A 25569-nucleotide genomic window follows, 5' to 3' on the forward strand; every position below is an offset into this window, starting at 1 on the left:
GTCGGAGCGTCTGCCTTCTGGTGATCAGTGCACGTCATAGTGACTGGTCAATCAGTCAACTGTCTGCCCCCTGGTGGTCAGTGCACGTCATAGCGAGCAGTTGAGCAGACTTAGCATATCATTAGCATATTACACTTTGGTTGAGCGGCTGACCGGACACTTAGCATATTAGGCTTTTATTATATAAACTGTATGATATTTAAAGTATACACAAGATGATTTGATGTATGTGTACAGTTTACCTTTGAGTAACGTGGGAGTTAGAGGCACCAACACCCTCATGCAGTCAAAAGTTCACATATAACTTTTGACTCCCCAAAACTTAACTACTGATAGCCTGCTTGTTAACTAGAGCCTTATTGATAACATAAATAGTTAATAACACATATTTTCTATGTTATATGTCCTATATACTGTATTCCTACAATAAAGTAAGCTAGAGAAAAGAAAATATTACTAAGAAAATCCTAAGAAAGAGAAGATACATTTACAGTATTTATTTAAAAATTTACATATAAGTGGACCCACACAGTTCAAACCAGTGTTGTTCAAGGGCCAACTATACATTATGAAAGGATCCCTCCCATCAAGTTAATTGAGTAAATCACATTTTTAAAACTAATCTGCAGGCGCCTGGCCGGAGGGCTGGGTTGAGCATCATACTATGCACTGAAAGGTTGCAGGTTTGATTCCCAGTCAGGACGCATACCTGGGTGGAGGGTTTGGTTCCAGATTGGGGCACGTACAGAAGGCAACCAATCAGTGTTTCTCTCTCTCCCTCTCCCTTCCTCTCTCTAAAATCAATAAAAATATATATTTAAATAAATAAATAAAAATAATCTGCAGGCCCAGTAGGGCTGGAGGTTCACCAGTTCAACATTTTTGGAATAGGAAATGTCAATGCATTTGTTGTAGGAAAGTATTAACTGGAAGTACCTCAATGCTAAGTAATAGGAGGTGGCACAGCCTGTAGCCATAGCAGGTACAATGACTTTAAGGTGCAGCTAGAAAGAGCTAGAATAAGTACATATTGTAAAGGAGAGAGCCACCCTAATTGGAAAGCAAGAAAACAAGATGGGGAAAAAGCACTAAAAGATAATTAATGTAATAAAATAAATTTTAGAAACCTTACCGGGACAATAGAGATGCAATAATGATAACTATGTAGTGTTTGACTTATTAAGTAGAATGGTTTATATCAAGTGGATTAGCAGCATCATGTGACATATAGTAGGTACTCAACATAAAACATATATATACATATATATCTGTATATATCTATATCTATATATATGTGTGTATATGTATGTGTGTGTGTGTGTGTGTGTGTGTGTGTATTCCCTTATTTTCCCTTTTCTTAAGCCTTTGTTCTGTTACACTAAAATTTAACAGGCACTAAAAGAAAAAGCAAGCTCATGGCAAAAAGCTGACAAAGTCCCTCGATACTCGTGTGTGTGTTTCTTCAAAGACAACTGATAATATTTCCATGAGATAATTAACAAGGTGGTGATGACAGAGTGATTGAAGTGCCTCATAAGAAATGTCATTTCAAAATACAAAAATGTCCTTGCATCTCCTTACTGGCTCTCTTTCCTGTACTGTGGGTTCAGTGATTCTAAATCCTGTGCCAAGGAAGTTGCTAAGCAAATGGTCTCAAGGATTCTTGTGGATGATTCTGAAAAAGCTAACAATACTCTGTTTAGGAAGGTCGGATCATTGACCTTTTTAAAAAATTGTAATTTTATATTTTAAAAACAATGTGGTGATTATGTGAAAAAAATTATTTACAGTTTTAAAGACTGATAATTTTATTACCTTCACATACCCTTCAGTCCAATTTTTATCCCCATGTATAATACATGTTTTTATCTCTGTGAGGTCAGTGTCTTCTGTTTCACTTGCCATAATAATCCAAGGGCCTATAGCAGTTCTTTGCACATACGAAGTCACTCAAATATCTGTTCAGGGAATAAATGAATGAAGCTCTGAAATGATACATGTACAGCCAATTTTGTATTCTGCTTTGCTCACTTCTATTGTGTCATGAATCTTTTATGTCTCTACAAACTTCAAACAAATCATATTTCTCTACCTGTTTTATTCATTTTTCTTCTAATTATAAAATCAGAAAAACGAAAGCCTGGGGGGAAAAAAGTCTTAATCTCACTCCAGAACCAATCACTTTTTACTTGCTGAGACATTTCTTGTAGTTTTTGTTACATAAAACTTTTTCTTTAAATGTGGAGAGTTTCTATTCAGATTCTTTCATTTGATGTGACATTGCTAGTGCTTTCCTGTGTTATGGGAAACCCACTGTCATCATTATTTTATTTTATTTATTATTTTTGAGAACAATAGTTTATTGCTTTTTCATCCAAAGCTTTGTGAAAATATATGTGTGTGTGTGTGTGTGTGTGTGTGTGTGTGTGTGTGTGTGTGTATAATCAAAGTTTACAGACTGCTTAGTTCAGACTAAGAATGTAAGATGTGAGGACCTGGTCCACCATGGTCTATGCACTGGAGTCTGAAACAACTCCCCCAGACTTGCGAATTGCCTTTACAGATGCTGCATCCCATTCACACCATCTCACAAGACATATTTGGCTCATTAGTCCAAGTCACTGGAATTTACAGAGGATTTTTGGTATGGTTTTGGGGGTTTGTTTTGTTTTTCTTCCCCTCCTGCTATAAAATGAAATTTTCAGTTCATTTCTGGAAAAATAAATTGATCAATAAATTCACTTTGTTCTGCTTCTACTTTACACGAAGCTTCATATGCAACTCAATACTTTTCACGCTGCATTTTCTTTTCTGCTGTTAGTGCTTGGAGTTGCTGTTGTTGGGCTTCTCTGGTCTGCTATAGATTTGAGCGAGCTTCGAACACAAATGGCCTTTATCTCCTCATTTTCTCCTTCTTTTGCAAGTTGGTCAACAAGCTCAATTAAACCACCAACCATTTTCTGAAATTGGCTAATTTTGTCCACAAAGTCCTTCCACTCTTCCTTGAGCTCTATGGTCTTCAGGGTAACTTCTGGGTCCAGATGGGTTCAACTCATCACAGGGCAGCCCTGCTTCGCCCAGGGTGTCCTTGACCATAGCTGTTTCCCTTCGGGCTTCCCTGCCAACCCATAGCAACCACGTGTTGCCTGTCACCATTATTTTATCAACTTCATATTATCCCAAATTTTTAGATATACCTAGAATGTTGACATTTCAATTCTTTTTATAGTTTTTGTCATAAAATGTTTCTCAATAAATGTCTTTGTTTATAGACTCTTTGTCCACTTTGTAGAATATTTCCTTAGCATATGTTTCTGGAAGGTGAAAATAAATGCTAGTTAATTGGAGTATTTCCAGGTATCTATGTCATATTGGGCATATTTTCTACACACTTGTATAGCTCAGCATGTCTTTGTTAGTTTTATTACAAATAAGAAGAAAATTGACAAGGCATAAATACCTTTCCCAGACAAATTCAGTTAGATATCACTTTATTCTCTTGAGCATTTAATGCAGCAGAAATGAGAAACCCATGATATTTATATTTATTCCTTTGAAGTTTACTTTTTTTTCTTTTTACCAAAATGGTTGACAGTTTTTTTATTAAAATATCTTGCCAGATATGTCTAAGTACAGTTCATTTTTATTGAGTTTGCCAAGAATGAGGTGAGTCCATCAAGCTGAGATTTTTTTTTAAACAGAATTTTTCATCAGAGATGTCTTTGATTAGTCCTTCTGTTATCATAATGGTTTCTTTCTTGGGTATACCATAATTCTTAAGTTTATTTCCCATACTAGGTGACTAGTTTATATCCAAACCAGGGCAATTTCAAAAGCGAAAAGGGGAGCAGTTAACAACTACACAGGACAATAGGCATAAAACAGGAATTGTCTGAGTACCAACTGAGACACACAGCCACCCCGACTATCCTTTTTCCGTTATTTACAGATCTTGATTCTTGTGTTCTGTATCCTAAAAGATTTTCTAAAATTGTCTTCCAAATCACTAATTCAGTGCTTACCAATATTTATCATGCCTTGTATGCTTCTAAAACATATTTGAAATTTATTATAGAATTTTCAGTTTTCCTGTTTCCATATTTTTCATGCCATCCTATTATTGTTCATCTCAACATGTACATGTTCTCCTCTTGTGGATTACTCATATTTCATAAAAGTCATGTTATCCTGCTATTGTTTCAGTGTCAGGGTCTTTGTGGGTTTTTATCTAATTTTCCTTTGGCTTCTAAAATAAATCATTTTCCAAATGCCTTTCCTTTTCTTCGCCTGTTCTGCGGCATTTGTACAGGGCCCATGTTGTTTTGCTTTTTTATTGGGTGGGTGGAGGAGTTCTTATTCTAGAACAATAAGAAATCTATCTAAACCCTCTGTTTGCCAACAGACAGGCAGCATAGATTGATAATTGCCTTACTTTGAATTCACTTGTGCTCTAGCTAAATCCCTTTCTAATAAATACAGCTGGACATGAAGTTGCTGTGCACGTCGCCTAAAACAAATCCCAGTCCTTAGCTGTCACCACGCATGTGGTGTTATGCCCTGCTGTGCCGACCTGGAATCTGCTCCTCCCCTGCTGTGTGGCTTTGTGCTAACATGAACCAGTAGCCTTTTCAAAATATATAGCTAGGCTCCATCCTAAACCTCCTGGGTCAAAATCTTAGGAGACGTAGGTTTGTGCATATAAAAGATAATCCACGTGTTTCTGATAAATGCCCACCTGGTTGGGAATCACTGATCTGAACCAAAAGTTCAATACACTGATCTCTACTGAATGATGTACATAAAAAATAAAGACACAGCTGATGGTTTGCATGCCTACTAGGATGATTTCTGATTCTGCTACCTTCTATGATGCTTTTCTTGTGAAAATTAAATCTCTCCCATACACACTCCACTTGGAGGTTCAGTTTTCATCTACATTAAAAATATGTATTCTTTTTAATCAAAGAAGGGAAGTGATTGAATATCATTCTGACTACTTCAAAGAGCAGAACCCATGCAGTAGAGGGACCCTGGTGACTCTTCTAATTGAACTAAGTGATAGAAGGAAAGAGATGATAGTCATAGGAGTGAAGAGCCAGAGGATCCAGATTGCCTGAGTTTGAATCCCATCCCTACAAGTTACTTTGCACCAAATCATTTAACCTTTCATGGCATAGATTTTTCATCTATAAGACAGGGATATTAGGATCTATTTCATTGAGTTTTGAGAAAGACTAAATGAAATAACTTACAGGAAGTGTTAATAAATTCCCGATATATATATTTTGTGTTCAAAAAAATATTAGCTACTGCCCTGGCTGGGTGGCTCAGCTGGTTGAGCATCATCCCATATACCAAAATGTTGTGGGTTAGACTCCTGGTCAGGGTGCATACGGGAGGCAACTGATTGCTATTTCTTTCTCACATCGATGTTTCTCGCTCTCTCGCTCTCTTTCTTCCCCTTCCTTTCTCTCTAAAATCAATAAAAACATATCCTCAGGTGAGGGTAAAAAAAAAAAAGAAAAGAAAAGAAGAAGAAATATTAACTACTATTAATTCCAGACACAATTATCAACTTCATTTTTTTTTTCCTTCTGATTCCACCAGCTTGTAGTTTATGGAACATCCTTCCATTCCAGCAATAAGTTGATTGTGAATAAAAGTTTTTAGAGTTGCGGGCTTTCATATTTTCATGTCTCATTTGATATTTCAAGTGGGAAATTGTAGAATGCTGCATCAGGTCGGTTCCTGAGTTTTATTGGGATTTTATGGATAAGTCCTTGAATGGTGATCCATCACTGTAATTTCAGTTTGAACAGGCAATCAATCATTTCATTTTTGCCCATGCCTTTATGCTATTTCCTATTGCCTGCCTTGCCTACCTCATTTCTTGTTCTATCTACTTCTGTGACTTTGGAGCAGTAACTGGTTTGAAACCTGTCGGTACTGGATAAGCTAGTGAAGTCCAGGAAGGAAGTTGTTCTGTGTGGTTCTAAAGGCCCCCATTGGTGATAGCCACGAGGTGGGCAGTTTAGCTCAAAACCGAGATCTTTCTAAGCTGTCCTAATGGCTCAGTAAACGGTCAGATGTGTGCCTCACTGCTGTATCAGTAAGTGCTGCTGAGGAAATAGAAACCACACCAGTTATTTGAGGAGAGAAAAGTTAATATAATATATAATTAACTAGGTACAAAGTTGTTAGATGACTGGAAGAACAATAAGAGAACTCTATGGTGTGAAAATAGTCAATTCTGGAAGCAGTTACCATCCCTGGAGCTGAGGATCAATAGGAAGAGGCTAGAATATTAACGCTCAGAAGCTTCGAGGAAAAGCTCTGTGAAGCTGAAACTCAGATATCTGAGAAAAGGGAGTGCTGGCCATGGTGTCTCTGAGCTCCAAGGAGGGGCCTAAGGGGCTTGGATTCAGACCTCTAACTAGTAGGGTAAAGTGATTCTGCAAGGGCTGGAAATGTTGAAGAGGATTTAGCGGCTTTCCTGGAAAGGAATGAAGGGATGAAGAAGCGTTGCTGGGGTGATGCTTAAAGGGGCCTCAGAAAACCCCCAGGAAGCAAACAGAAAGCAGACAGGAGGAAGCCGCCTCCCCCTCATGGCCTCTATTAGCAGAGCCTACCAGGATCCCCCTCTTTCTTCAGCCTTGCAGTCTCTCCTTAGTGGCCTCCACTGGAAGAGCCTGCAGGAGCCTATCCCCCAGCAACGCATAAATGTGCTTTGTAGACTACTAGCTCTAGCATTCCAAAATAGAGAGAGAAAGGTGGTTTTGGAGCTGAGAAACAACAGCCATATCTAATACTCAAAGTATGAAGAAACAGTCATGATTGCTAGCATTCATTGCACCATTACCGTGTGCGAGGCATCATGCATTATCCCATATGATTCTTACTAAATCTTCTCTCGTAGCTAATATTTTTATCCTCATATTATTGTGACAAGATTAGGGATTACTTGTTCAAGGTCACTTAAGGACTTTACTTGCTTAAGGCCACCCAGCTAGTAAGAGGCACACCCAGGAATCAAGTTCAGTCTGTAGCTCCAAAGCCTCTACACAGCTCTGCCTCCTACAGTGAATGGCATTGTTGCTATAGTTTCTTCTGAGATGCATTTATGAGCAATTGATGTCTCTTTGCTCAACACTGTTTGATTTTGTTTTATTATCAATGAAATTATTATTTCACAGCATTTAACTTACTATGTTAGGCATGTGTGCCTCACTGCTGAGAACTGTGGAGACTGGGCAATTTTCCAGTTCATCTGTACTAAACAGATAGTTGAATCCGACTATGAAATTTAGAAAAAAATGTATTAATGTGAATTATTTGCTTTGGCCATCTACTTTGTCTTTCAGATTTTCTGGAACAATGCCTGGTTGCCAGTTGACTTCAGGCCACATAATGTCACTGTAATTGTTTGGCAAAATTCCTCCCTTGGGTACCTCATCACCAGAGGTTGACTCTCCTCAGTAGCCTCTCCATTTGAAAAGCAACTTGGATAAACTGATTATGCAACTTTGCCATAAATAGAAATCTCTGAGTTACAAGGTGGATCTATGAAACAGGGTTGAAATCAGAAAGTATCAGCCTGCTGCAGATCTCTAGACTAGAGATCTCTATTTAGATAATACATTATTGCCCTTAAGAACAGATTTGGGGCATCAATCATTGCCAAACCTTAATATACCCACTGAGTTCCATAAGAGATTACTAATATTTGCACATATTTTGGTATTCTTCATGCAACAAAAAATACTTTTTTATTTAATTTGTGTTTATGCTTGAGACTTAAAAAACAATAAGAATTTTCTGACATAGAGAATTTGGTTGGAATACACAATCATTGTTATTCGTCATTCAACATTTTTTGATAGTTGAGACCTAGATCATTAATTATCTTAACTCCTTAGTTCAGGGGTGGGCAAACTTTTTGACTCAAGGGCCACAATGGGTTCTTAAACTGGACCGGAGGGCGGGAACAAAAGCACGGATGGAGTGTTTGTGTGAACTAAGATAAATTCAAAGTAAACATCATTACATAAAAGGGTATGGTCTTTTTTTTTTTTTTTTTTTTTTTAGTTTTATTCATTTCAAACGGGCCGGATCCGGCCCGGGGGCCATAGTTTGCCCACGGCTGCCTTAGTTCCACTCACCCACCTCAACTCTGCCCGAACTCCCATTGATCACTTACGTGTACATACTAAATGAGTATTGTTTTGTTTTTTTAAGCCTGGACTGATATGGCCAATATATAAAATCTAATCTCTTTATGGTCCCTTCTACCGGCCTCCCAAATTACTGGAGTTCATTCAAGAGTTCTTTAAAACAAAGGATTTCCATGAAAAAGTGTCTCTTTTACCATTAAAGAATAATGATTATTCTTTAATGGTAAAAGAGACACATTGTATATAGAATAAGTCTAAGTTTGGGATATTTGAATAACACTTTTTAAAGACCCTTAACATCCTCATATTATAGATATGGTAGATCATAAAAATAACATTCCTACATTTTCTAACCGATTCTTTCATAACTAAAAGAGGAATAAGTACAGTATGAAGGTACACTAGAGCGTCTCATTTCCTTTAGGTCTTGGGTAGAAAGCATGAGCCTTTTTTTGTATCTGTATAATAGCAACAGTAAGTCTCATTTGATGAGGATTTTACCGTTTATAAGGTAATTTTAGTTCACACAACCTCACATACACATCACATTCTACAACACGTCTGGGAGGAAGGTATTACTCCCCCAAGTTACAAAGTTATAAAGAAACTGAGCCTCGGGTAGACTATTTTACTGAGCCAGTATTAAAATGAAATTTTCTGATTTTAAACCCAGTCCTCTGTCATCTAAACCACTGCAGATTCAGAGATTCTTCTTCTGAGAACTTAGATAGTGAGTGTGTGAGCGGCTGTGGCACCAACGGCACCAACGGCACCAACTCTAAAGACTTTAATCACCAGGCTCTGCTGCATCAACAAAACCAGGGCTAGTCTACCAGAGATCCCCTAAGCAGAAAGTTGTGCTCTGTTTCATTAAAGGATATATTCTTTGAAACTGCCTTTAGATTACCCTTTGGCATGCGAAAATTTATCATCATCTGAAGCTGTTGAGATGGATAAATAATGAATCTTGTTTCCTTCTGGAAAAGATTGTTAGAATTTGCTGTATTGATCTTGCATACATATTCACATATTTGCCGTTAGCTCCTCTTACTCATGTGTAGCCTCTAGAAACCTTAAGCAACCCATTTGGGAAATATCAATTTCAAAAGGGGAAAAAAAAACTCTAATTGCAGCCCAGGATATGGGGAAATGTGAGCATGTTGTTAAAAGAGTGAGTACATTGCCAAGGGTCATGGGGGCATTTTGAAATTGCCTATGTGTTATGAACATTTTTAATCTTTCTCGGAGGTTTTTTAAAACATTTACAGAAGTTAAAAATTTAATATTGAGCCTGGCCGGTTTGGCTCAGTGGATAGAGCGTTGGCCTGCGGACTGAAAGGTCCCAGGTTCGATTCCGGTCAAGGGCATGTACCTTGGTTGTGGGCAAATCCCCGGTAGGAGGTGTGCAGGAGGTAGCTGATTGATGTTTCTCTCTCATCAATGTTTCTAACTCTCTATCCCTCTCCCTTCCTCTCTGTAAAAAATCAATAAAATATATTTTTAAAATTTGATATTGAGCTTTCTACTATTATGTGAGATTCAGAAAATATGTCCTATATTCATGGTGGGAGTTTACTGCAGAATTTAATGTGAGAGTCCACAGAGTTTCTTGAAGGACTTTTAATAAACATCTGGGAGACATTAGTGTTGATGTTAAAATTTTGGAGCTGGAGGCTCACTCATCTGGTATAAAAATATAAGGCTAGCCATAAAAATGCATAGAAGAAATAATCTCATTGTTTCTGAAGACTTATGTCTTAAACAAGTAATAAATTTAATTTGGATCTCTAAACCAAAATGACTCATTCATTATTAATTATCATTATATAAATAGAACCTTATCGTGGTAGGTATCCTATAGATGATTTCTGGGTCACAATAACCTCTATCTATGACCTTGAGCTCATTGTGGGGGTGGCAGGGAAGCCACAGTACCCCATCTCTCCTTTCATGCAGAGCATTCTATTCCCACTATAATTTAGCAATACTGTCACATAGTTCCCTAGTGCCAGTGGAGCAAAATATGCTTTCATTGGCTCTATGTAGAAAGTCATCACAAAAATGACATTCTCTTGTTGGAAAATAAATTTAAAAGGCACATGATGCTAGTCTATCCCTGGACAACCCATTCTACATTATAAATAATATTAAATCCCTGAGAAATCATAAAATTCAATTAGCTATCCAAGTCCTAAAATGGGAATGCATTAGTCAACTTAGTGATCTATTGACTACTATTAGCACTCAGTCACTGACATGCCTCAGGACCCTTTATGATGAATAATATTTTATTCTGATCAGCTAACTCATTTTAGACTCTTCATCCAAATGGTAGGATGTTCCCATTCTCTTTTTATCTAGGTCTGTCACATAGTCACACCTTCAAGGACTGCCCCTCCCACTTTTTGCATTAAGGAACTCCCTCTTTTCCTCGCCTGATAATCAGCAAGATGCAACTGGTTACCATTTAGGGGAAAGCCATCCCAAAGAACTATCAAAAGAGAAGTGTGAGCAACTTCTGACTTCATTCACCTTTCCACTGTCCTCCTCCTCAGAAACATTAAACATGAAGAAGGGTGGGACATCATCCTTGCCCACAAGCTCCCATTCCAAGGGGGAAGTAAAAGTTCACTATCTACTAATTTCAAATCATTAGGATGATTGGTCTGCCACAGTTAAGGATGAAGACAGTTGCCTTGATATTACCTTAAAACTGTATGCATATTATGTAGTGTTAGAAATGTTTCCTTAAACTAAAGACATAAGTATATTAGTAATAGTTTACTTCTTTTTTAAAAATATTTTTATTGATTTCAAAGAGGAAGGGAGAGGGAGAGATAGAAACATCAATGATGAGAGAGAATCATTGATTGGCTGCCTCCTGTACATCCCCTCCTGGGAACTGAGCCCGCAACCCGGGCATGTGCCCTGGCCCGGAATCAAACATGTGACCTTCTGATTCATAGGTCAACACTCAACCACTGAGCAACACCGCCTGGGCTACTTCTTAATTAGATGACTCCCATCTATATCTATTTCTTATTTCTGGGGCTTGCCAATCTGGGATATTTTTAAAAGCTTAATAGAGAAGATATCACCGGGACAACCAAAAGGGAGGTCTCTCTTGATTGTGCCAAAGATATGCAGGACCAGACAATAAACCAGCTGTAAAGTAGAGCAGTCAAAGGATTTGGGTTTGCATTTTATCATTTTACCTTATTACACATAAACAATTATTGGTGGTAATAACAAAGCTAGCCAGTGCGCCCCCAGTTCAGTTGATTGATGGTTACTGTGGACAAAAAAGTAAAGGCATTTCTGCTGATGTAGCTTCAGCCCTGGGTGACTTGCGGACTGTAGCGCATAATGCTACACTCCATAAGACAAAATAGGCTGCTGGGAAATTTGCTCTGCATTTTTAACGTACTATCTCCGCAGCTGACATTTCAACATCATGATTGTTTACTCTCCTGGGAAATGCTGGCATCTTTTGCAAATTTCAGTGGCTGTTGAATAATTGCCGTTGGGATGTTACTTGCTTCTCATTTGCTGACTTAGTCTCCCACCTTATTACAGGTCTGTGATTTCTTTTCTGAAATCTGTGAGTTTCATCTGCAAGTTCTAAATAAATAAATAAGGAGATTGATCCTCTTGGACTTGGTCATCTGGCAATACATTCATTCTCCTCCTTTCCTTTGGTGTCCCTTGTACGCATTGTTCTGTATTTTTAGATAAGGATTTGGGTAAAGAATGAAATCTGTGACCAAGGAACAAATTGAAGCTTCCTGGTCTCTCTGGGAATTAAATGAGCTGTTACTTCAAGGGAACCTATGGTGACCTCCTCTAGCGGCACACTTTAGTGCTTTGGTACTTGGCCTCATGGGCAGGGAGGACTGTTTTTCTAATCATGTGTCATAAATTAAATGTCATAATGTCAGTTTTTCCAGTGCCCTGACTGCATAATCTGATATCCTTAAATACTTCCTCTCCACACTAAAGCTTTATCTACAGGTGGCTAGAATGTGTCACAAAATGGGAGTTAATACTGTTCACTTCTTAGAGTTATCATTGAAGGTGACATATTCATCCTGAATTCACATTTACCCTGAGACAAACCATGGCCAGCCCGGGAGTTTTTTATATGCATCTGACCCGTATTTATTTGTTCTGACTCCGCATTATCTTAAACAACATCGATTATATTGTAGGAAGTGGGAAGATCAGGAGAAGGACTACCAAATTGTCAGTGAGGAGCCTCTGTGTTCTTCTGAAAAGAAGGTACTAGAATTAGGTGGGGCAGAACAGGATTAGAGGGAATGAAATATAATTTAATTAAATTCTTCCTATTTCAGTTCTAATGCCTCTTCCCTAAGAAAATCTTCCCTGATTCCCCACTGTAGGTTACCCTGGAATGCACTCTCTTTATATTCTTTACCTTAGGTTCATAGAATTTATCACTATATTATGAATTTACTTTAAATGATACTTCCCTTCATTTTTTAAAAATAAATCTCATGAGGTAGTAAAACATAGTGATTGAAAGGATGTCTCTTGAGCCTGATTTTGAATCCCATCTTGGCTTCTTACCAGTTGTCTGACCTTCCTCAGTAATATGGGGATGTGAGTAGTTCCTACATCACAGAGGGTTGTTGTAAGGATTGAATGGGTTAATGGTTGTAAAACACTTAGGACACAGCTTTGCACAAAGTAAGCGTTCATCCAACAATCATTACCTATTATTATTTTTATTGTATTAACATATTCCTCACCTTAAGACTCTAAGCTCTGTGAAGACAGATGACATGTCTGTTTTATTCACTCCCATCACATTCCCAGTATATGTTACAGTGCCTGGCACATAATAGCAATTCAATAAATATTTTCTGAATGAAATATAGTACCTAGAAACATGAGTTAGTTCATCTGGAAGTGAATATGACCTCAAACACCAAAAGATTACATTGGCCTCTCTCTAACATTATGTTGAGGTATTGAATGAACTAGCCCTATTCTATCAAGATATATATACTATATGAGCCCTGGCCAGTGTGACTCAGTTGGTTGAGCGTCCTCCCATGCACCCAACTTGCAGAGGTGGGAACCTTTTTTCTGCCAAGGACCATTTGGATATTTTTAACATCATTCTCATGCCATATAAAATTATCAACTTAAAAGTTAACCTGCTATATTTGGTCAAACAATTAATTAACTCACCCTAATGCGTTGGCAGGGCCAGACCAAATGATTTCTAGGGCCTTATATGGCCCTCGGGCCAGACGCTCCCCACCCCTGAGTCCTAAAGGGTGACAGTTCAATTCAGGGCACACAGCCATGTTGCAGATTACATCCCAGGTCAGGGTGTATGTGGGAGGCAACCTATCGATGTCTCTCTCTCTCTCTCTCTCTCTCCCTCTCCCCCCACCTTCTCCCTTCCTCTCTAAAAAAAAAAAAAAAAAAAAAAATCAACAAAAACATGTTTTTATAAAAGATATACTATATGAGGATATTTTAGGAAACATAATTTGATCCACTGATATCCAATTTTGCGGTAAAGAGCTGTGTCACAATGAGTTTTTTAATTATAGCTAAACTGTCTCATTGTTTTAAGACAGTAGCCAAAGCAGCAAGCTGTTTGAATATGATAATGGTTCCTAGTGCCCAGTAAATACAGACACTTGCCATTATTGTGCTCCTATTAAAGGAAGCCCTTGGCTTTTTGTTTAAACAGGAGAGAAAGCTATAATAAAGCCACAAGGAGGTAAATGTTCAGATGAAGAAATTTAGGGACCCCGGTAGATCAAGAGCAAGACAGACAGGTGGAAGTGAAAAGGAAGAACCCAACAGGCTTGGATGGAGCCAGAGGTAGCGAAGAAAGACAGATTTCTATCGGTCAACCACCCCAAAATAATTATCCAATATGTCTTATCAGTCAAAAAATGAGCTTTTGAAGCTTTCAGTAAAAAAGATAGATTTTAATATATGATTTAAAAATCAGGCATCCTGAGTCCGTGAGTCAGTCAGCCAACAAACACCATCAAACATCCATCTAGGCTCCGAGGATATAGTGAGGATCAAGTGCCTGAGCCCTCTAGAAACTTCCATTTCAGTAGTGAGAAAATATTCAACAAGTAGGATGATTTTTGTATGGATCAGTGCTCTGAAGAAGATAAAATTGTTCTGTGGAGAAAAGGATGAATTTCATGGTGGGTGGTGCCGTGGGAGGCTGCTAATGTTTGACGAAAAGCCCAGAAATTTGAGCTGAGCCCTGAATGGTGAGAAAGAATCAATCATCTGGGGAAAGAGTGTTCCCACTTTGCATAAAGAAGGGGCAGCATATACAATGTTAGAGGAAAATGGCTTTGAAACCACACAGGTGGAGCAGGGCCAGATCATTGAGGACAAAGGGTAAAGAGTTTACATTTTGCTTTCATTGCAGTGGGAAGCTATTAAAGTGTTTTAAGCAAAGGAATGATGTGCATTTAGATTTTTAAAAATATCACTCTGCCTGCTCTGTGTAGAACTGATTGCCAGGCAGGCAGCGGTGGAGGCAGGGAGACTAGTGAGGGGCTGTCACATTAGCCCTGGTGACAGATGGAGGCTCACTCCAGAGGCGGTGTGATGATGAAAGCGATTGAATTCTCGACATATTTCGGAGTGAATGGGACTTAAGGATGGATTGACGAGTGATATGAAGGGGAAAAAAGGATTAAAACTGATGTCTTAGTTTTTGGTTTGAGCGATTGATGTGCATGATGGTACAATCATGGTGACTTGGGGAGGACTTTCAGGGAAGCGGATTTGACACAGGTATCTGGAATGGGACTAAGAGAAAAGAACATAGGAGTCTCTGGACTTGTTAACTTTCAGATGCCTAACAGGAATCCAAAGGGAGATATCAAGAAGGCAGTCAAATATAGAAGGTCCAGGTTGGAGAATAAAGGGCATAGGTGGTATTTAAGTTTAGTAGATTGGAGTGTCGATAAGAGGAGGAGAGGCAAGGACAGAGGCCTGGGCTACCTCAAATTTATAAAATGACACTCTGAGAAGAAGCAACTGGTGAGGTAGGAAGGAAATGACATATGGGATTGAGGAGCATAGAGGATGACGTATTTCAAAAGTAAACAACTGTGTCAAATGGTATCTAGAGGTTGAGTGACAGGTAGAATGAAAATCAGCCTTTGATTTCAGCAGTATTTGTCATTGATTGTTTTAATAAAAATTGATGGTAGGTTTGAAATTCCTAATAATGGAAAGTGAGTAGATAAAAACTATTTTTGTTTGTTGATTTTAAAGAGAGAGAGAAAGAGACATCAATATGTCATTTCACTTATTTGTGCATTCATTGATTGTTTCTTGTATGTGCTCTGACTGGGGATCGAACCCACAACCTATAGGGACGATGCTCTAATCAACTAAGCTACCTGACCAAGGCCAAGGAAGTAGAAACTTTAAACATCAATAAATATTCAGACTTGTGCTGAAGAGAAGGAGTAAAATATGGAGTAGTAGCTGGAGGAGGAAAGTGGTTGATATTAAGGAGATTTGTAAGCCGATGGGAGATCCCAGGGGAGAGAAACTGCTGAAGCCAATTCCAGAACAAGGTCAGTACGGAGGTGAGAGAGAGGAATGAAAAACTACCCATCATTTCTACAACTGGAAGTTGCCAGATGCTTCGGGAACTCATTCTGGGCTTGCCTCGCTTCAGCTCAGAGCAATCTGTATTTCATTTTCTTGAGAAAGTTAAGCATCTTCACTTTTTGCCATATACACTGTGGCAAACCAGACTAATTCAGGGGATGGAGAGGTTTATACTGTAGGTTAGTTGTCTGCATTTCCCTCTCCCCATCCTCCGTGCCATCTATAGCTGTGTCTCTGAATTCAAGTAAACAGAAGCCTGCTTGCTTTTCTTTAATGCAAAATGCAAGATACTTTCTTAGTAATAATAGATGCATAGTAATAATACATGTGTTCTTTTTAAGTTTTAAAATCATGATAAAACTTCTGTCATCTTCCTTTATCTGCCCCTTCACAGTCCATTAGCCCTTAACATAGTCGTGTTTATTTACTGCTATTTCCATTTACTTTGTTAGAATACTATTCTAGGTTGGTTGCTGCAATTTCAGTTATTTCTCCAGTTCTATAATGGTACCTCACTTTAGGTACCTCTGTATAGTGGATCATATTTTAAATGCATCAGTGTGGAGCATTTAAACAAATTGCATTATGAATAATTTATAAAGCACAATAAATGTTTCCCCACAAACATTTTGAGTGTAAAGAAAATGACTGACTGACATGCCCTAAGTTTGTGTGGATTCTGATTCACTTGTACTTCTAAATAGTGCCTCAGGGGCATGTGCATTTGACAGTTCTGTCAGTCCTCTGGACGTTCAGGTGCCCCTGTTTTGATTGACACCAGAGAAGATTTGTGTCTTCTTAGAAGGATAAGATTTTATGGGAATGCAGATAATATTACTCTGCCCTCTGGAGAGAAATTGTATTAGTAAAATATGAAGGAAAATGACTCATAAAAAATCGACACACAGCTCAGCTGAAGGTCAGAATTCTCTGTCTAAATCTAACTATACATCACCATTTATTCATTCAACCCACAAATCTTTGCTGTGGTTCTATTTTCTGGGCACTGTTAACTTGGAATCCTATATAATAAAAGGCTAATATGCAAATTGTCCCCTCAGGAGTTCGACCAACTGGGAGTTCTACCACTCACTATGATGATATGCGCTGACCACCAGGGGCCAGCGTGGAATGAAGGAAGGCCCCGGCCGGCAGCCAGCAGCCAGGGGAAGGAAGGCCCCAATTGGCCCTGATCACCAGCCAGGCCTAGGGACCCTACCCGTGCACGATTTCGTGCACCAGGCCTATAGTTTTACTACACAAGATACCATCTCTGGCTTCCAAATAGTCCAGAAAGGAGAGAGATGAGTAAGCTAATGATGACTATGCCATGTAATAAATGACTGGGGGATGTATGGGGTGTGGTGGACCAGCAGTTAAAAGTGAGGTAGGTAATACACCTTGAGAGTGAGGCAAGTCAGGAATGTTTACCTGGAGAAAAAGAGCCTGAGCACAGCCTTGAAAGAAGACTGGGAGTTGGTGATGTAAAAAGGGGGGTAAAGAGAAAATGACCTGCCTGTGGATATGGAAACAAGAGAGCCGGAGCACTTGTATAATTCCAGGTGTGTTTGAGTGGCTTCCAAGATAAAAGAAAACTAAGATGTTCTTAGACACTTGAATAAACAGGACAAGATGACACCACTGTTGTGTCAAAGGAGATAAGCGTGTGGGCTGGAATACATAGAGATGTAACAGTCTGCTCTGATGGATCTTGCATAATCTGGAAAGGGAGGCAAGAGATAGGATATCAGAACTCTGCGGGATCATCCAGGACACAGAATGAAAGGAAATAGAATATTACTAACATTGTGAATTTCATATTTTGAGATGCTGGATTATCAATTCTCTCTTTTTTTTCTGAAAATAATAAAGACTTCCCAAAGCCCCTGCTTCTCTCTGGGTCTGTGCTCCCTTGGACTGACTGAGAAAACATAATGGTGATCTTTGGAGGTTCTTCCCTAAAAGCTTTTGGTGTGATGTGCAAGAGTTTTAAAGAAAATAATGCCAATAGAGGCTAAATAATGCCATCAGAATGAATATATATGAACAGTAAATAATTTCAGAAAATTCATTTGATTTGATTTGATTCTTTTTAGCTAAAATTAGTCATTAATGTTACAGTGCTCTCAAGACGTGATGTGATTGCATATGTTTGTCACAGTGGAGAAGAAGAAGTAATGAAGTCATAAATTAGTACACTCTTCTTACCTCTGTTATAAAGGGCAATTACTTGTGGCTTAAGGACTACAGAGAGATATTAGAGGGTGTAAGTTGGGCAAAGCCTAAATCTTTCCTTTAAAATTCAGGAGATAAAATTAAACACAAGCAACTATTCCTGAATATTAAATTTTTAGTCATATTCACTAAAGACCATAATGAAGGCAAACCACCTCAATTAAGCAAATTATTAACCTTTCTAATGGAAGGAGAAATGCCTTTTACTCACTGCCTAATTCATGGCATTCCATAAACTATACAGGAATCTGGGTTAGGTGAGCTTTCAGGTCCCTTTCAAACAAAAGGCTAAAAGCCTAAGTGCACTAATTGGCTTTTGGTGAATCATTCCAAATTTAATATTTCTGCCCTGTCTGATTGATTATTGTTTGATTATTGAATGGATATGGGCGGTCATTTGACAAGTGAGTTCACCACAGGGCCGTATTCAATCCAAATCTTAAATCTGAAAACTAGCCAATTAGGTCTTTTTTGAATCAGTGAGAATGCTCACATAGACCACCATCCTGAAAGAACACAGGCCTGTTCATGCAGAATTCATTGTCCTGGGCCTGAGGTCACCCAAACTGCTTAAAGAACCTTTGAGTTTGATTACTAATTCATGAGAAAGTACTGCCTCTGTGACCAGAAACTTTAAAACTAAAATTAACATTTCCAATGCTTTCTTGCTTTGAACCAGGATTTGAAAGGTACAAAGGATTAATTATGTTAATGTGTGCCTAGTAATGCCAGTGAAATAAAATGTCATTGCAGCAAAGCTTAATCATAATTAGTGGATCACAAGTGTTGAGATAAGGTGCTAATATGGAAATTTACTGAGACACTGTTTAATGGCATGCTAATACTATTTCCAAAATGAATATGTGCTGCCGAAGTGACCACATAATACTATTTCTAGTGTTAAACTGGTTCATGGCAGGTATCAAGCAATGAATGGGAGTCAATAATTTTTCTTTTTTTACATTTCCAAATGAAATAATAAGCCATTATGCAATTAAAATGACTTTACAATTATGAAATTAATCTGAGGTGCTAAACTAGTATATATAAAAGCCATATTACATCACAATTAGTTGAACCATGGTTTAAATGTATAAAGTATGTACTTGTATCAATTTAAAAAATGGCCTATGGAATTGAGGAAAAAATTTGTGGCAACTATGGTGTTAGTTCTAAAGGGTATTTAAAAAAGAAATCATCAGCATTTAATCATCAGCATTTAGCTGAGTTTTCATTCTTAGTGTAATAAAGCAAATTAGCATGTGACATAAGCCATCCCTTAATAATGGTTTTAAGCTGTATTGACATAATCAAATTTCCATAGGAAATTTAACTTGCATGCTAGACAGTTTAATTATCTGGTGCACATTTCAATAGTTTCTGGCCCTGTTGTGAACTCACTTGTCAAAAATTTTAAAATGTCTTCAAAGGAAAATATGCCAGAGTTTGTCACTAAGAGTGTCTATTACAGTAATTTGAATACATTTTCATTATCTGCAAAATCATCTGCTTGCTGATACATATAAATGTGTTGGTTCATTCAAATGTTACTTAGCTTGACCAAAACCTGGAATGGTGATATAGGACCTAAAATCATTCTTAAGTCAACATCTTTATTCCAAAAGTTCTGAAAATATAACAAATAATATTGTCCTCCTTAATATAAAGATGAAAAAGTTGACTTAGAATTTGAAAATTATATCTAACTTTAATATTCTACTCCAGAAATGCCTCCTTTGCCTTTATCTAGGTTACTGACCCTGCCGCCCCCTACTGTCCAGGAAACAGATATTCAGATGCATTGTGTCTTCCATTTTAATAGTGCCCTCTACTTCATAAAGCGCTTTCACATGTATAACATCATGTGGTCCCAACACTGCCCCGAAGTAGGTGGTTGACTATTCATTATTCTCTTGTCACAGTTGAAGAAATGGATATCAAGTTTCCCAGAACAGTCCTGAATTCCAGTCCAGTCCACAGCCTCCTCAATACTGCTAAAGCTAACCCATTGTGCTTATAGGATAGTCTTGATGTGGTTTACTCTTATTTTAGGCAAAATGGTGATATTAGAGTTATATGCTTCTCTAGCTTAAAGTATATTAAAAGGGGCTGAAGGAGTTGATAAGAGCAGGCACACTGACACAATGAGAAGGGACGGAGAGCAGAGAACCTGACCCTATGGCAGGAGAGGGAGACAATACACTTTCTAAAGAGACTCGAGAGCTCTAGCGTCAGCGGAAGCTCAGCTGCACTTGGTTCAACACGGAAACCAGCTGCCTCCCTGTCCCTGGCACATGGTCCTGCCGCCAGGCACAGTGACTGGTGTTGGCATCAGAATGCTGTGGGCATCGGGGAAGGATCAATTATGCCAGCTCACAGAAGTGTGATCATTTTATTAACACTAATAATAATAATAATAATAAGCTAATACGTACCAAGTACTGCATGTCATGTATGTGATGAAGCCTCCATGGTTGTCAGATTCTGCCTTCTTCCAGGCTTATCCTACTTTCCCAACCATCCATGGTCACTTGACCGCCACGTGCAGACTTGGCCTTGCCCCAGTACCCAGTGCTTGTCCAAAATGTAGGCAAGAAGGTTGTGAAGATATTTGCCTCATATTCTAAAACTCAAAAACAAAACCACTAATTCTTTTCGTCTGGCTCAAACTTCAGACCCTATTTCTTGTCCTAGTCTACTGCCTTATACCTATACTATCCCCCAATATGTGTTCTGGTGCTGATAATAGTACCTCTAGATGGTAAACTCCATGAAAGAAAGGACCACATTGGTCTTATTCACTACTTTGGCCTCAGTAGTCAGTATCTAATGCCTGGCACAAAATAGGTACTCAAAATAAGGTTTCAACTCTGTTAAATAAATTGAATGTACCAGCCTAGCCTTTATACTTCAGTTCTCTTAGTGTAATGTTCCTAATATTATTGTCATTATCACTATCATCACCATCATCATTATAAGGTACCACTTGCTACTTACTCTGTGCAGATGGTTTATATACTTTATGTTATTTAATCCTCACAAACCTTGCAAGGCAGCTAGTGTCATTTTCATTGTAGAGAAGAGGAAAATGAAGCTCTGTGAGGCTAAATGATTTTCACCGAGCCTGCCACACAAACTGATAATAGCAGAACCACAAACTCGAACAAAGATCTGAGTCTACCTAGAGCAGTGGTTCTCAACCTTCCTAATACAGTTCCTCATGTCGTGGTGACCCCTAACCATAAAATTATTTTCGTTGCTACTTCGTAACTGTAATTTTGCTACTGTTATGAATCATCATGTAAATATCTGATATGCAGGATGTATTTAGGCGACCCCTGTGAAAGGGTCGTTCAACCCCCAAAGGGGTTGCGACCCACAGGTTGAGAATCGCTGACCTAGAGCCACCATGCTCCTTCCTGTGGCTTCCCATGGGAATTGCAGTGACCTTCTGAACCCTAGACCAAGGTTTTGGACCTTGTTCCTTGCTGGCAGTTTTTCCTGATGTCAAACGCCCACATTTCCAATAACTACCTGTCCCTGCTTCACCCTTTCCTGTGTTGGGGCATTTTGCCCAAGCTGACTCTCTCCTAAGCACAGTATGACTACATATCTTCTGTAGCCACACCCCTTGATCAAAGTTCTCCCTTTCCCAAGGACTGTGTACCAGTGACAGTTTTCATCCCCAGAGGTTGCACCTGGGTAGGTATATCTTGTATGAGTGGGCTGGGATATCAGGGCTCGGAGAGTGAGTGGCAGCCAAAGGCTTTCAAAGATACCCAGGGTCAGCCAAGAGAAAGTATAACCATCTAGAACAAAAGGCAGAAGTGGGGTAGAATACAGATAAACTAGTTGAGTATCAATAATTAGATGGGCCCGGCTGGCATGGCTCAATGGTTGAGCATCGACCTATGAACCAGGAAGCCATGGTTCAGTTCCCTGTCAGGGCACATGCCCAGGTTGTGGGCTCAATTCCAAGTAGAGGGTGTGCAGGAGGCAGCTGATCCATGATTCTCTCTCATTGATGTTTCTCTCTCTCTCTCCATCTCCCTTCCTCTCTAAAATCAATAAAAATATATTTTAAAATAATAATAATAATAATTAGATGGAACTAGAATGGGAAAAAGGCATGATCAAAAGCACAGTGCAGGAAGCTTGAATGATTGCCACAACTTTTGGAAATAGGGCCTGGGGAAAGAAGGATTGAGTTGGTTCAAAGGGAAGTGCATGCGTGCTCCTACTGTTTCTTCTGCCTGAAGACATGCATCTCAGTATCCATGGCCTGGCTGGTAATAGGCTTTCACATGTTCTGTTGGATGAGTAAATCAGCCATTTCTTTCTTTCTTTCTTTTTTAACATATTTTATTGATTTTTTACAGAGAGGAAGAGAGAGGGATAGAGAGTTAGACACATCGATGAGAGAGAAACATCGATCAGCTGCCTCCTGCACACCCCCCCCCCCCACTTGGAATGTGCCCGCAACTAAGGTACATGCCCTTGACCGGAATCGAACCTGGGACCTTTCAGTCCGCAGGCCGACACTCTATCCACTCTTTTTTTTTTTTTAAGATAGTGTTAGGCATGCTAACACTCCCCCCTAAGACTGGGTCAGTCTGTCACTGTTTGCTCTATTCAAAGAGGTCAAACCAGCCTCCCCAATATTACTGCAGTGAAATAGACCACACCCAGCATGATTGGCAATATTATGCCAAGTGTACCATGCAACCAGAGTGCTACCTTCTAAAGCATCCATTCTATTTTACTACTCTGTTATGTATTGTTTTATAAATATACTAGAGGCCCGGTGCACGAATTCATGCACCAGTGGGGTCCCTTGGCCTAGCCTGTGGGATCGGGCCAAAACCGGCTCTCTGACATCCCCTGAGGGGTCCCGAATTAGGAGGCCAGGCCAGGGGACCCCACCGGTGCATGATCGGAACCGGGGAGGGACACAGGAGCTTGGCTAGCCAGGGAGGGGTCACAGGAGGGCTCCAGGGTGTATCCAGTCCATCTCACTCAGTCCCGATTGGCTGGATCCGAGCAGCAAGCTAACCTACCGGTTGGAGTGTCTGCACCCTGGTGGTTAGTGCACATCATAGCAACTGGTTGTCCGGTCAGCTGTCTGCCTCCTGGTGTTCAATGCATATCATAGCGAACGGTTGAGCGGCCTTACCATTATCATTAGCATATTATGCTTTTATTGGTTGAACGGCCGACCAGTCAACTAGACACTTAGCATATTGGGCTTTTATTATATAGAATCACTCAAAATCCTGAGGGATATGTCCTGAGATCTTTGTTGACCCTCCCCCATACATATTGGTTGGACACCATTATGGATGATGGTTTCAACCATGAAATTCAGTAGCATCTAAATGAAAAATTGAGATTTTCCAAATTTTCTTATTCTACCGAACACAAAACAGATGTCATTAATTATACAACTGAATTTCTTTGCTAAATTGCTGTTAATGAAGAATTCAAATCTTTCGATTTCACAAAATTTGCTACAAATGGGAGGGTGAATGAAGAAAAAGGCTGGGAAGCCAGGTGCATGCTGGGCAGCAGGCTGGGCCTCCTCACTGGTTCCCATATGCCAGCCACACAAGGCATGCCATTCTAACCCATGCCAGGACACATCCTAAAAGTGACTTGATCCATGGGCCTTTGGGATTACTTGCAAATAATTGGAACTATAAATATTAAGTCTACATATGCCAAGGCTTTCATTCACATGCTCATATCAAATGGAGGGAGTAGTACAGAAGACTGGCCGAAAGCACAGGCTTTCAAGTCCTACAAACTTGGGTTTGGGATCCAGGCTCCCTTTCTTAGTAACTGCAGCCTTGGGAAAATTATTCTTTCTGAGCCTCATTTTGGTCATCTGTTAAAGGAGGCTGGTCACTGCAGTCACCTCCTGAGGCCACTGTTTGGATAAAATAAGGCAATATGCATAAAGCAGTAGGGACATCGGTAGCTATTATGAGCTTTTCATTTGTATTATTATTAGGTTATAATTTCTGGGCAAGATCCATACATTATGTTTGCCTGTATCCTTAATGCAACCCTAAAACTAGTTAATTTCTTTAAAGGCCTGGGCTTCTAAAGGAATAAGCTTTAATTTTCAGAAAAAAATGACTTCTGTATCACATAAGTCAAATGAGGTGTGAGATGAGAAGCAGAAAACTTCCTGCGGCCTCTTTGGCTGAGCAGTAGCTATAGCAGCATAGAAAGTTGGTTCTGGGCTCCTTAAACAGTTTAGCAACAGCAGACTTATGAAAGGAATGGGATTTCGTCTCTGTTAAAAGGAGCGGAAATATTATGTTCACTTGAGCTTTCTGAGCTTTGGCCTAGAAGGCAAAACCGAATGGGTTTGCTTGCCAGAAAAGAGCTAAGAGAATTTCATCTTTTCCCCACTCTTACAGCAAACCTGGTTTCATTACCTCTTTTCTTCTGCCAAGGGAGTATCTCAAAGCTCTCTGGCAAGCTCTTCACTGCAGCCAATCCTGTTTTTGAAACTTCTACTGATCCAGAAAATAGCTTAATCTGTACTCTCAGGGACAACAAAAATTGATGGGGGATCTCCAGCAGTTGGCACCAAAAATTCCTTAACTTGTGAAGTGACACTAGAATTGGAAAGAGGCTTGGGGGCCGGGGGGGGGGGGGGGGGGGGGCGGGTACTCTGCTATAAACATAATATCTGCCAAATGAATGGTCTCTCCCAGCCTGAGACAGAGTGGCTGTTTTCCTGGTAAAGAGTTTGTGTAATTGGTAAGAGTCAAGACGCAGCGGTTCTCAACCTGTGGGTCGCGTCCCCTGAAAATACATCCTGCATATCAGATATTTACATGATGATTCATAACAGTAGCAAAATTACAGTTATGAAGTAGCAACGAAAATAATTTTATGGTTGGGGGTTACCACAACATGAGGAACTGTATTAAAGGGTCGTGGCATTAGGAAGGTTGAGAACCACTGGCAAGAGAAAGGAAAAAGAACAATAGCAAAGAGAAAAGTTGTCCCACAGTCATTCACTTTAGCAAGCATTTCCAATGCAACGCCTTAACTCAAGCAGATTGTAGCAGCCACCACCACCGACCCTCCCTGTGCCAGGCACTTTCCATGTGTTTATTCCCTTCTCATATTTAATTCTCGAAGTGAATTCGTCTCGTTTTGAAGATGAAGAATTTTACTCCAAAATACTAAATGACTTGTAGAAGACCACAGAGCTCCTAAATGATGCAGCCAGAATTTAAGCATATGTTGCCTTACTTTGGTTAAATATGTATGTTTTTTAAATCCTTATATGTTTAGCTATATATAGTGAATAATCATTTTTATATGCTTCTTTATTTTTTTTAAAGTCTCAGAGAATGCCTGTATAGTGAGACACTTGCATCCACCTACCCCTACTAATCATAATTATTGAACTTTTCCTAGAACAGTCTTCCCCCTTTTCCAGTTTTTTCCTGAAAATTAAATCTTACTCCTTTAAAAGCCCAGGCATTTAAAGAAATTAACTAGT

General features: G+C 39.2%; 1 protein-coding gene and 1 pseudogene across 1 annotated transcript in view; one reads left to right on the forward strand and one right to left on the reverse strand.

Annotated features, from left to right (window-relative positions):
- Positions 1 to 25569, forward strand: part of GRIN3A (glutamate ionotropic receptor NMDA type subunit 3A) — a 142480-nt gene that overhangs the window by 16870 nt on the left and 100041 nt on the right. The gene's annotated exons all lie outside the window — the stretch shown is intronic.
- Positions 2619 to 3096, reverse strand: LOC139020900 (intraflagellar transport protein 20 homolog pseudogene; annotated as a pseudogene).

Source organism: Myotis yumanensis, unplaced genomic scaffold (assembly GCF_028538775.1).
Source record: "Myotis yumanensis isolate MYYU_CA2020_CCGP unplaced genomic scaffold, mMyoYum1.0.hap1 SCAF_12, whole genome shotgun sequence".
Taxonomy (NCBI): Eukaryota; Metazoa; Chordata; class Mammalia; order Chiroptera; family Vespertilionidae; genus Myotis; species Myotis yumanensis.